This window comes from Lepisosteus oculatus, chromosome 14 (assembly GCF_040954835.1).
Source record: "Lepisosteus oculatus isolate fLepOcu1 chromosome 14, fLepOcu1.hap2, whole genome shotgun sequence".
Taxonomy (NCBI): Eukaryota; Metazoa; Chordata; class Actinopteri; order Semionotiformes; family Lepisosteidae; genus Lepisosteus; species Lepisosteus oculatus.
In genome coordinates this window covers 5624321-5634056 of record NC_090709.1, presented here as the reverse complement: position 1 = coordinate 5634056, position 9736 = coordinate 5624321, and the positions used below count along the sequence as shown (strand labels likewise).

At 44.0% G+C, this 9736-nt stretch overlaps 3 non-coding genes across 3 annotated transcripts; 1 reads left to right on the top strand and 2 right to left on the bottom strand.

Annotated features, from left to right (window-relative positions):
* Positions 1-152: 152 nt before the first annotated feature.
* On the bottom strand, positions 153-271 carry LOC138217301 (5S ribosomal RNA). Its single transcript, XR_011181013.1, has one exon. It is a non-coding gene; the product is annotated as a 5S ribosomal RNA (ribosomal RNA).
* A 3185-nt stretch (positions 272-3456) lies between these two features.
* On the top strand, positions 3457-3621 carry LOC138243687 (U1 spliceosomal RNA). Its single transcript, XR_011192326.1, has one exon. It is a non-coding gene; the product is annotated as a U1 spliceosomal RNA (small nuclear RNA).
* Positions 3622-5190: 1569 nt separating this feature from the next.
* trnaf-gaa (transfer RNA phenylalanine (anticodon GAA)) lies at positions 5191-5263 on the bottom strand. The gene has a single exon. It is a non-coding gene; the product is annotated as a tRNA-Phe (tRNA).
* Between the last annotated feature and the right edge of the window lie 4473 nt (positions 5264-9736).

The following is a 9736-nucleotide window of genomic DNA, read 5'->3' as shown; positions in this document are numbered from 1 at the left end:
CTGTTCATGATCAGAATAAAAAACGCTCACGCTAATACACAAGCACCCGTGTCTCGCCAAAGCTGACAAATAAACAGACGGACAAGCCGCACTGCACGTGTGAACAGGGGAATGAGCGAGCGAGCGGGGATACGGCGCCTCCTGCGCTTAAAAGCTTACAGCACCTGGTATTCCCAGGCGGTCTCCCATCCAAGTACTAACCAGGCCCATCCCTGTTTAGCTTCCGAGATCAGACGAGATCAGGCGTGCTCAAGGGCGTGTGGCCGTAAGCGAGAGCAAGGCTCGCTGGCACCCTTCTTATTGAGAGGACAGCTCCGTCACCTCTTTTACGACGCTGCTTTTTTTCCCTTGCGTTTTTCTCTTCTTCCCACGTTCTCTCTCTTCACTGCCTTCGTCCCCGCTCTATTTCACTTCAGCCTTTCACTCTTGCTTCCTTCCAATGAGGACGGAGCTGCGGGAGAAAGGGCGCTATAGAGGATCGCTGTGGAGAGCTGCTGCTGTGCTTTGACATCTGAGCTCTGTGGAAAACGATCTCAATACAATTCTGAAAAACGCGACTCCCCGAACGCCAGCCGAACAAGTCTTTAAGTGGAAATCTACTAAGTAAATTGATTCTTAAAATGTAGAGAGCTTTGCAAAGAAATATATTGGGGCTTTTAGATAATATATTTCAAGGATGTAATTGCTGTGCTACAGTACGTGCAGAATTTTAGAAAACAGTGCGTCAACAAAGTACACTGTTTAGGTTACTTTAGAAGACAATGTACCTAAACAATATATTTTGTCTGGGTCGTTAGAATTAGCTGAAAGTAACTGATAAGCTTTGAATAACATATGTAGTGCTTCTTCTTTCGCTTTTTGATGTAATCTGTTTTCTCTTAGGGAAAGTGGAAGTTTTAGAATGGACAAAGCGCTGAGCTTTTTTACAGCGCAACGTCTTATGAAAACCCTGTACTGCTTGTAACAAATTGAGTCTCTGTTTGCTCCCAATATTGAAATAAAGACCTTACTCAGGTGAGAACTCTCTCTTGTGGCTTCCTTGATAGTTATATTTCCATGACACCGGTTTTAATGTCTGTAGATTGTATCTTATTTTTATTTTTTGTTTTGTTTCATGTTCATATTATGTGTTTTCACCCAGTTGACTCCAGTTAATAACAGTTCACCCAGTTAATAGCCCCTTTTTATGCGCGAAAAACGGGTGATCTTTATATCTCGTGATCAGCTTAGTATCTTTCTGTAAGTTTTTTTCTTCTTAATTAAACGTTTAAAATACATGAATTTCATAAAGACAACACACGTTTCGAACAGAAAAAAATCATATTCTGTTCTCTTCCTGGTATGTATAACAGAACAGCAGGTCTTATTTTCCCAATTGCTTTTTTCCACTGTATTTATCATAATGGCTAGCCAATGTCCTCTCTTAGCTAGTTAATGTTACTTGTGGATGTGCTTCTGCGTTGCGTAGAAGCACATGTATCCATAGAAAGTGTATTATACTACTATTTGAGCTACAGTACATAAAATAATTATATCGTTATTAATTTCTTTAGGTACTTGATTCCATATTATATTCCCTATTAATCAAATTCTAAAAGTATGCTTTTGTTTACTCCGATAACGAGCACATTCACAGAAAATGTGAATATCTTATGACTTTTCACAAAGTATATAAAGTTAAGATGGTCAGAAGGAGCTTGTAAAAACGTTTCCGAAACGTGGTAAAATCTTACTACATGTAAGACTTTGATGCTTAAAATGTTTAGGAAGAAAGTGGAATACTGGTGTGTATTTTTTCTTTAAACTACCAATACCAGCCATATACAGTTTACACTATATGTTTATGTTCCTAAATTAATATAGTTTATGGTGGTGTATCGTGGTTGTAGAGGTTTGATGGGTTTACTAAGACAATTATTAATTGTAGCAGTAATCACGAGGTTGTTCGTTGTGGCTTTTAGAAAATCAATCGTCAGAACAACTAACAACGCACACACACGGGTTCAATACACGAGATACATTTATTCATATAAATTGTGCACCAAACATATACTAGTCTGCCTGGATACGAGCGGCAGACCTTACTGTGAGGGTGATCAATATACAAGGTATATAATCTCGAAGAGATGCCAACACAAAGAGATACACAACAGAGAATATATGTCAATATATATCGTTCGGTTATCAAATCGCTAATCAGTGTTATTACCCACTGTTACTTTAAACTCGGAAGTAAATACATTGCTCATGAATTAAATTGATAACAACTTGTGTTGAGGTACAATTGAATTCTCGAGACACAATGTAGAACATGGGGTTTACTTATCCACTGTGTATGGATTTGGAATCTCCCGGCACGAACACCAAGTCACTCTTTTGCCTGGGAAGAAGCTGGTTCGTTCCTGGTCCAGCGCTGCTTCTGAATAAGCTATTCAGGTTGTCGATGAGGGTCCAACTGTAGGCTGCCGTTGATCAAGCGGATGATTCACGTTGGTAGAATTCTGAGTACGTATGGGATCCTCGGCCTTGCGCTTAGAACAAAGTCCAAGTCCCTTTGCAGACAACAGCAGTTGTCACGTGATTGTCTCTGAGGATACGCGAAAATGGCCAAGGAGAGCCCTGATCTGAGCTTGCGCTCCCTTTTTGACCAAGACATAGAAGTGTGCTGATTGGTTGAGAGTTTGGCGGGCATTAGAGACCCACGTGGTATTACCACGCCCTGCCAGTCCCTGATTGGTTGGTTAAGGTGAGATATGAGTCACTTACTCTTGACACTTAGGAATGCAGTCCAGATGTCCATTCGGCACTCCCTAGACAGATAGGCACCAATGGATGACCATTGATCATGATAGCCAGGCTAAGCTAAGTGCATCCCCATCTGGGAGCTGTCCATTATCAAAAGAAAACATCTTAAATCAACCTGCATGAATACTTTCTCTGTGGCTGCACCACAAAGATGGAGGGTGAGATGGGGCCTCATTTAGGACAGAATACCACCGCCTAATTCTGTCTTATTAACAAGCATTGCCGCTACAACGGCATCTCTCCTGTCAAACTTCCTCCTGACGTGTTTGACAGGATCTGGGCCGTGGTGAACAGTGGGAAAGACGCCCTGTGGAGAGTGAGGAACATGGGGCTGTTCAAAGGCATCGAGGTCCCAGTCAAGGCAGCAGGTAGCCTGGCCCTGTTCATCACCCGAGAGAACTATTACCTCAGAGATCTGTGGAGAGAAGGGAGAGAGGAAGCAGAAAATCTGTGGGAAATTGAGAGCATAGGTCAATATCTCAAGAAACTGTGAAAAACATTATCATGTTTAAGTAAAGAATGTGATTTGCACCAGAAAAAAATAAATTGTTGCTATATAACTGGTACCGTGTCAAAATGTAATGAGATGTGATTATATATACTGTTTTAAGTATGTATATTAATGTAAAGCTTTCTAATTTGTGATGTCCTGTATTTTTTTGTGAAAAGAAAATAAAGTTCTTAAAAAATCGATTCACCCAGGGCGAGGCTCGGCCATTGCACTCCGGCTGTGCCGACCCCTGCCAATTCCCCAAATGTGGGAATCTCGACTGCATAATTTCTGGTAGTGGGGGACTGTGTTCGCGCTCTCTCCTGATGTGCTTGGTCCAATATCAGATACGGGAGAGTTAGGACACCATGAGCTGCGATAGGATCCCAGTTCGAAAGGAGTCGATGCCACTGCTGGTTCCCGGTTTCTTTTAGTTAGAGGTCCGGAGAAGCATTTCAAGCTGGTTACACTACTCCTTCCGGACATTCATTCCCTTTTCAAAGTCAGTCGTTTTGCTGTTGTCTGCATTATTTAGGCTGATTATCGAGGTTAGCCTTTATTTGGTCATGGGGGCCTCGGTACTGTATGCTAATTCTCAAGACAGTTTCACCCGTTTTCTGATTGCTAGGTTCTGTACCAGTGCAGACATGTCAAACAGTGAATGGCTGTACCTCTATTGTATCCGTGCTCAATGAATGAAATCAGTATTAAATGAATATATGCATAGTTATACGAAAAACAAGTGGTTTGTTGACTCATCTTCATTTGCAGATTTAGAGGCAGCTTCGATATTCGGGGGAGGCGTAAAACATGGTGCTGATCTTTGGAAAGCAGGAGGCAAAACTGACACGTTCTCATACAAGGAGCTGAAACCAGGCCACCTGGGTGAAGATCAGGTATCGTAACCGCTAGACCATATGGGAGCATACAGCCATGTTGTGCGTGCGTCATGTAAGCAAACTGTAATTGCTGCCTTCATGACCTGCTTGATGGAGAAAACACACAAGAGAGTTGGCACTCAGAGTGTCGAAGGGTTGATGTATACTAGGGCTCAGTTGAAATGCAGTGTCAGGACTTTTCCGACTAGTGTCACACAAAGAGAGTACATCCTTTCCTACTGGCTGTGTATGTCTCGGTAACTCGCTGTGATCGTATAGTGCTCAGAATTTGTGTTGTGGCCGCAACAACCCCGGTTCGAATCCGCATACTGGCAGAATAGGAGGAGTACTGCCTGACTGGATCGTTGATGAATGACAGAGGCCACTCCGACCTCTTCTTGGTTTTCTTCAATGACTTACTAAGGATCTTCTTCACATTCGCCCATGCAGGGGAAGCCAGTTACACCAAAGCAAATGCAGGAAAGTGCATTTCAAGCAGAGACCAGGAGGGACTTGTTTACACCGAGAGTGGTCGGAGAATGGAATAATGCGCCCAGCCCTGTTGCTGGAGCCGATTCTTGATGAGATCTTTGGCTCACTAAGAGGCCCCCGCTGGATGCTAATCTTTCTGTTGTTCTTGCAGGTCCTGCGCTGCTTTTGAGCCGACAGAGCTCGTCCTGGTCTGTCGGCACAGCCCAATTGCAAATGATCGGCTCCACGTACAGAAGGAACGTGCGTTTGGTACAAGAGTGCACGAAGGCACCGGAAATACATTGGGAACAAATGACCGGTCGTTCAAGACCTCTGTGAAGTACAGGAGCGTGCAAAACAAGGCTGCTTCCACCCGGTCTCGAACCGGGGAACTTTCGCGTGTTAGGCGAACGTTATAGCCCCTACACTATTGAAACCTGCAGGGACCACTGCTGGTGTCTTGCTTGCATTTCGGGCTGAGAAAGGGACGCGTCACTTTAGGCAGGGTGCGCTGGAGAGAGGAACAAAGGGCGCGATGAAACAAAATACCAAAACCCGGGATCAAACCAGGGACCTTTAGATCTTCAGTCTAACGCTCTCCCAACTGAGCTATTTTGGCGGTGTGCAGAGCCCACAGCCACCTGCTCCAGCCTTCCTGTGTTGCGGCATGAGCGCACCAAGAGTAGCGGGAGAGTGTTGCAGGAACGTCACTCTGAAGGAAAGCCACCCAGGTGCGCCCTCTGAGCTCTGTCCAGCGCATCTTCCTCGCATGGACTCCTGCCTGCGACGGGCAGGAAACAATTAACAAGAACAGAACGACACCCCATGGGTGTCTCATGACCACACCTTAGGTTGTGACACGTGCAGGTGTGAGGGGTTGCCGGGCTACTTTGGAGCAGAGCTTGGGCGGAGGGGGGGCGGGAAAGCAGACAAAGAGGTGACACCTCAAGGTCTGCATGATCACAGCTCTCCGCCGCCCCAGGCTTCCGCTCGATAAGCTACTGGACACACCCGCCCCTCCTCACACAGACCGTGGAAAAGCCCCCGAGTGGGAGGGCGCTCTCTTCCTCCCAGGAGCTCTTGGACACGACGCACAGACAGGCCGCGGGGAGCCGCCGCCTGCAAACACGGCTCCAGGCAGGACTCCACTCCGCAGGAGCCGCAGAGCAGAGGAGATGGGGGCAGCTTAGCTCCTGTGCAGAGACCTGAGCTGTTGTTGCTGCGGACGCTGTCTTTTCTGCACTCGGGGTAGGAGTGAATGTTGAGTTGCCCTTAGAAATGAAGCAGAGCACTTCAACGGCACGGGTGTGTGTGTGTGTGCGCCCTGGTGATTCTGGGAGACAGATCGAACCTGGGCTGTGGTTTAAATGCTATTGGTTTGTGAACAGAATACCCTTATCCCAGTGCATTGTGCCACATTAAATAAATGCACGAGAAAAAGAGATTCAGAACGCAAAGCTGTGTCAGTGTTCTGTGTAAAAAATCGGTTTGAACATCACGGGAGCTGTTTTTAATAAGCTGCTGAGTAAAGAATATTGTAGCATTTACAGGTTATTTTCAGAACAAAGGACGAGTGGAGACGCGATTAACAAACAAGCGCTTTGTTATTAATACTCACACTTTGTTATAAACACTACCATTAAAACTACCAGTTGTACTCTCACTAATGTTAAAATGAAAACACTAGTAGTAGAATTAGTTGCTGCCCGTGACGTCACATACACTCTCTGTGACGAATGCGAGACACCTAGACACATACAGTGACGTGCCGGCTGTTGCCGTGGTTACCATACTTATGATTTATAAACACTGGAAAAAATGCATTTAAACTGTTACTTACATACATTTATCAACTTGGAATATAATTTTCTAGCTCTAGGATAGAGTTACCTAAATAATAATATGAATAATCATTGTTTAATTTCGGATTGAACATTATTAACACTAAACGCACTATGGTAATTGATCGATACAGTCTTTATTGACTGTTTTCTAGATATTTAAACAGGGTCAAGAAAAGAATCAGTACTCACCAATCAGTGAAGTTAATCGATTATTCTATGGTCCTTCAGCTGAATAAATTGGTTGTCGATACATAAGTGATCAATAATTCTCCTCCGTTCCCTCCGCGCGTCTCCCGCGGTCTCGCTCTCTGATCCCGGCGCTCTGGCTGGTGTCTGTGACATCACAGCGCTCTTTCTGACAAAGCAGAGCTGGAGGAGACTCCTGTCCGGAGCCCGGGGTGCTTTTCTTACAGATATAAAATCTCCCCCCCCAAAAAAAACACACCGGACTGTGAAGAGAAGCGAATCATCACAGTTGGAGAAGGAGAGCGACAAACCTAGGAATAAAATTCATTAAACAGAAAAAAAAGTTTACATCGCAGATTATTGCGTTACAAAGCGTACCCGTGTGGAGCAGTAGAGGACAAATATGAGTCCCTGAAATAAGCGCTTTTAAGAGTTTTACACAAATCTTCAGAGTAAAGAAGCCAGGAGGATCAGACTCCTGATCCTGGAGGTTAAAATGTGTATCCTGGTTTTATTTCCACCCAGCTCTCAGTTCCATCAGTGGTCTGATGATTTAAATTAACTGTATAACTGTTACCAGACTTAATCTAAATTGTAAATTTATAAGACTGGCTACTAATAATAAATATACTGATCAAAGTGTCAATACTGGTGTTTATAAAATAAATACTGTAGCATTTGCAGGTTCTTTTCAGAACAAAGGACGAGTGAAGATTAACAAACAAGCATTAACACAAAACAGGATATACACACACATGAGGAGACTGAGGGAACAAGTACACATAGTTAGGGTGGTAATTACCTAACAACACACTACACTTTTACAGGACTACACAGGGCACTAGAATTACTAGGACATTATTTAAACAGGTAGGGTCAGCCGCTGGTCATCGTGCTGACCCTCAGACTGTCCCCGACTACCACTCCCAGCATGCCCAGCGGTACTACGAGCGCCTAGGGGCGCTTCCTCCTCACCACCAGGCGAGGGCGTTACAATATGGACTCCCAGGAGGCTCCCATACTTCGGATTCTTGCGTTCTTATCAGGACATACTGATGCGCAAACATATTCATTACCATATTTCAAAGCATTGGAATAATATATGTTGTACAGCAACACAAAAACAGGAAGACAAGTATCACAGCTACGATAATCGGTGTTAGTAACTTAAAGAAAAACATTCCCCCTGGCCCAAACAGTGATTCTAACCAGGAGAGAAATGGGTGAGGCTGTAGAATGAGGCATTAAAGCACATACATAACAAGATGCATTAAATTTATTTAACTTTACAGTATGATTTATAAGTTTATACCACAAATTACTCATATCCCCCTCATTATCAGTTTCATTCAGCCAGTTTGTATACAAAGAGGCTTCGCATTTAGATTCTTCCTCTTTCTGGGTGGTGACAGGCTTCCACTTAAAAAGGAAAAAGGCTGGGCACATCAGTCCCAAGCATGTGATCCCCATCTATCCCTGTGGAGACATCACTCCTGCGCTTTGCTCAGTTCGTTTGTGACCTTTTTACAGTGGGAAGCATGAATTCAGGGCACCCTTTCCGTGACTTTCACAGCAGTGGCAGTGGTCAGCAGCCTTGGTACGGCCCCCTCCACCTGAGTGAACACCACTTCTTTTTCCTGAAGTCTTTCACCAGAAGAGTAATAACTCTTAGAAAAATCTACACATTGTTCCACTGCCTCAGCTGTGCCATTTCTCATTGGCCCGTTCCTGCAAAACATCTTATTATGAACAAACAAATCATAATAATAATGTGCATCTAGGGGAATCACTCCCAAGGGTAACCCCCCATTAAAACCATATTGTTCTATCCATCAGGTTCTGCCACTAGATAAGAGAACCTTTCCCATGAAGTCATTTTTTGACCTTCATGATCCCTTCAGGGCGTACAATTAGCACAGAAGCAGCAGCTTTAGTCCACATGTTTTTCAAGCAGGATATTAACAGTATGATTATAACGAATAATACCAGACACACAAATATGTATTGAACCAGAGACCCTCTCCAGGTTCCTAGCACAGACTGTAGCCATGCACCAATGCCCCAATCATCTGGATTATAATTATGATATATATTTTTCTTCATCATAGATGTGCTTTGCTAAGTCATTAATTTGCTAATAATTGTCTAGAATACAAGTACTGTTTAGTCTTTGCTCACCTAAACAGCTGTCTATCACCCTAATAGAGAATGGCCTAAAACTGTGATTATAGCGAGGACCATACAGTTATTTCCATTCTAATACATCTGAGTTACACTCAGACTAAAAGCAGGGCTATTCACCCATGCCAATAAACCTAAATAATCACCTCTATCAAAGGGGATTACTCCCATGAGCATCTTTTATAGCAATACAATCCCAACAGGAGCTCTGATTATTATTTGTGGCTGACTGATAAAGTATTGATTCCATATCCCCATTTATAAAAGTAAAACTCCTTACACTTAACAGGTACACTGTCACCCCCCCTCAGGAAGCTCAACAAACACAGAAACAGTGACAATATAATAATGTTCACTCAGTCTCTGGTGCAGTGGTTCGGTGTCAGCGCAATGTGTAGATCCAGCGATCTCATCCTGTCACTCAGATGGCAGAGTCGGTAGTCAGTTGCACTTGATATGGTCCTTCCCAGCAGGGTTGCAACATCTGGCAGGGTATATCTTCCTCACCCACACCCACTCGCCAGGTATCAGGTCGTGTCTTCCCTCTACTGGAGGTCTCCAAGCGTCCAGCACCTGTTCACCAGCCCCGTGCACCACTTCAATTAACAACCTACAATACTACAATAGAGAATTAGCAAATTCAACAATCCATTAGCCAAATTCATCCCTCCAGGAAGTTTCGTTGATTGGCCTGTGATGATATCAAACAGGCTCTATTACACAGTTCTGTTTGATCCAGCCCGCATCCCAAGGTGTTCCTTCAGTCTGATGTCTAGTCAATCTTTTCTGTTCCTTCATTCCACTGTTCCAGCAGACTGAGGGTGATCTCAGTCCATCTCACCCCGAATAATCCAGCCACAGCTTGTCCCTTGATCATAATA